The sequence below is a fragment of the Entelurus aequoreus genome, linkage group LG16 (genome assembly GCF_033978785.1).
Source record: "Entelurus aequoreus isolate RoL-2023_Sb linkage group LG16, RoL_Eaeq_v1.1, whole genome shotgun sequence".
Taxonomy (NCBI): Eukaryota; Metazoa; Chordata; class Actinopteri; order Syngnathiformes; family Syngnathidae; genus Entelurus; species Entelurus aequoreus.
In genome coordinates, this window is record NC_084746.1 from 46,278,262 (window position 1) to 46,281,922 (window position 3,661).

Consider the following 3,661-nt stretch of genomic DNA (forward strand, 5'->3'; position numbering starts at 1 on the left):
CCGGGAGTGCACAGGAACAAAACATGCATACCTGTCGCAGGATGAGTAGCACTGACAAAGAACATCTGTAAATATATACATATATGTATATATATATATGTGTACATATACATACATACATACATACACACATATACATATATATACATATATATATATATACACACGTTAGCCTGTTTCGCAGGTTTCTCTGCTCTGAGAAACCTGCGAAACAGGCTTGTAGGGATGAAATAGCCTCAGGAAAAAACACAGAGGCTATTCCATCCCTACAAGCCTGTTTTGCAGGTTTCTCTGCTCTGAGAAACCTGTGAAACAGGCTTGTAGGGATGAAATAGCCTCTGTGTTTTTTCCTGACCTAACGTGAGAGTATATATATATAAAAAAAAAAAATATATATATATATATATATATATATATATATATTTACAGATATTCTTTGTCAGTGCTACTCATCCTGCGACAGGTATGCAAGTTTTGTTCCTGTGCATTCCTGAGCTGCACTTACTTAACGTTGTGGCTTGTGCAGCCCTTTGAGACACTCGTGATTTAGGGCTGTATAAGTAAACATTGAACGTTGTACTACATATTCTTTTACCTGCATTCCACCTGCCGATCTCTGCATCCTTGAGGTACTGCTGCAAGAAAGAGGCTATTTCATCCTTACAAGCCTGTTTCGCAGGTTTCTCAGAGCAGAGAAACCAGCAAAACAGGCTTGTAGGGATGAAATAGCCCCTGTGTTTTTTCCTGACCAAACGTATATTCCGCTCTACCCCGGTATTGAGCACTGTATAACGGATAAACCACAGAAACCTTGACATATGTATATATATATATATACATACCTGTATATATAATACACACATACACACCGGCCACCAGACATATTTTTTCCCTCAATGTACGTTTGTAAATATCAACATGGCCGTCCTTCAAACTTAACCGAGCCCCACTCAAAGAGGATGGATCCCCTAGCACCTTTTTAGCATATTAGAGGAGGGTTAGGGCATAAGAGAGGCTTATTTTCCGCTTTGATTCCATATAAAAAAAGGCCAGTAAAGAGGATTTGATGACTGCCACGTCGTAAAAAAAACACTTTCCCAGGAGGAAACACATTAAAGAAATCTTTAAAGGCGCACTCATTATTAAACTCCAGTTAGCTGCTTCACTAAACCAAACACACGGCCAGCAAGAAAAAAAACACTGGTCTTCAAAGTGAAAGTTGATTTTAAATTAGATCGGGAATGTTCCTCTCATTGAACTAAACTAAAGGATGAACAAGAAGATACAAGTGACCACCAATCACATCTGAACTGCACACCAAATCTTTTTTTTTTTTTTTTTACCACTAGTGACACAGATCGGATATTTTCCGCCAGTTTAAATGCTCCAAAGTTCTTCAAATATTATATTTTTGCATCACATTTCGGCAACATCAGGAGGTAGTCCGATTGGAATATGACCTTTTCAAATGTGATTGCAGTCTCTCTTTTTTTTTTAATTTTTTTTTTTAACATGTCCTGTCCAACCACTCAAATCATATTGTTGATGTTGATGCCCATATCTGCTGTACAGATTCAATTTACAAAAGAGAAGTGTGGGATATTTCTCTTGTTGCCTTATTTGTATTTGACTTTATTATATGGAGGTATTAAGTGTTTGCCGCAGCCGGACAGACAGAGAGAAAATAAGAAGACAGAGGGGGGAATTGCAGGGACAAGAGGGGGATAAGACAGCGAGAGACAACAACAAACAACAACAGAACAACATCAGCAAATACGATATGTATAAATATGATACAAAAGATTATATATATATATATATATATATATATATGTGTTTTAAAATCCAGGGGATTTTAAAATCCCCTGATGAGCAGGGAAACCTGCGAAACACGCTTGTAGGGATGATATAGCCTCTGTGTTTTTTCCTGACCTAACGTATATTCCGCTCTAATATTGTATTGAGCACTGTATAACGGATAAACCACAGAAACCTCGACATATATATATATATATATATATATATATATATATATATATATATATATATATATATATATATATATATATATATATATATATATACACACACATATACATATATATATATACATACATATATATATATACATATATATACATATATATGTAGCCGGATCGAGTCTGCGTTTTGTATTGCTGGTGTTGCTTTGAAGACAAGGGGGCTCGGTGGTTGCCTTTAGCCGAAACAGGTGGCGTATTTATTGCTGTATGAAATACACAGGAAAAATGCAGCAGCATTAACACACGAGTCTGCAGCACACCAGTCTCCTCACGGCATGTCTCAACAGCAAGTGAGTTTAAATGACCAGGGGCCGTACTTATCAAGCTTCTTAGAATTACTCCTAAGAAGTCTGCTAAGAGTTGACTTAAGAGTAAATAAATTCTTCGCTGAAAGCTGCACTTAAAAGTTAGTTATCAAGCGTCTTACTCACACTTTCAGCGAAGTGTAGGACTGAATCTTAAGTGTCACACTCAGAGCTGAATTACGACATTACTATGTGCCGTAAACGGAATTTTAGGTGACGTCATTTCTGTGTCCATAGAAATGACCAATCACGGAATGGAATCCGTTGTCTAAGAATAAAGAAATATCTTGGAAATATTTAAGTGGACAATGGGAGTGTATATTTTGACAATAAACTACAAAATAATACAAAACAAACTAGTCCCCGCCGGCACTCACGCTACCGCTCCCTCTCTTCTATCGCCCACACACTCACTGACGTCACTCACCTCACGGCCACACACATACGCTACTGTCATAACATTTTCTTTCCAATTCATTAATCAGGCAACTAATTTGAAACTGGTGTGGGTGGCTCTATATATACTAGCCCACTGCAGACATGCAGAAATCAACAAGGAATCGAAAAGTATTAAATCTGTGACAAAAATAATATCCGCTCTGTCTAAACGATACCGTTTGATCAGCTGCTCGTCATCAAAAAAATTGTTCCGTTCCCTGAACGTTCGCGCACGTCTCTCTCGCCTCAGTGCCATCCCCTGCTGGCAACTCCTAACCACTTAAGACACCTCTGAAGGTCTCTTAAATATCGTGGAGAGTATGAGTGATTCTTAGACTTAAGAACGTTGATAAAAAGCTTTTATTCTTAAGTTTGAGAGTACGACTAAATTTCGCAAATTCTCAGGACTTAAGTGTAAAATGGCACTCTAAGAAGCTTGATAAGTACCGCCCCAGAAATGCTATATAAAATATTCACAAATGTCACAAAATCTATACATCACAATTACTAATACACTGAACATTAATACACCACAGTCAAATATTTTATACGATAGGAAAATAAACAATGAATTAAAACAGTACAGACAAATAGAATAAAGTTTTGGAAGCAACAGAAACATACCTGTATGAAATACACAGGAAATAATGCAGCAGCATTAACACACGAGTCTGCAGCACAACAGTCTAAAATGGAGGGAAAACTTCAATGAAGTGCCGCAGCCACTGTGTGTGAGTGAGAAGTGCTACCGAACAGTACACTAGCAAAACGTTTGCTAACACACTCAAACTCTGAGCAAAACAAGTGTACATGAACATGTCAGCAACATTAGCAGCACAAGAGTAACTTATAACCTCGTTTCACAGTTACATTCTC

General features: G+C 37.4%; 1 non-coding gene across 1 annotated transcript; it reads left to right on the plus strand.

Annotated features, from left to right (window-relative positions):
- Positions 1–265: 265 nt before the first annotated feature.
- On the plus strand, positions 266–394 carry LOC133631681 (small nucleolar RNA SNORA17). The gene has a single exon (XR_009821585.1). It is a non-coding gene; the product is annotated as a small nucleolar RNA SNORA17 (small nucleolar RNA).
- Positions 395–3,661: the final 3,267 nt, after the last annotated feature.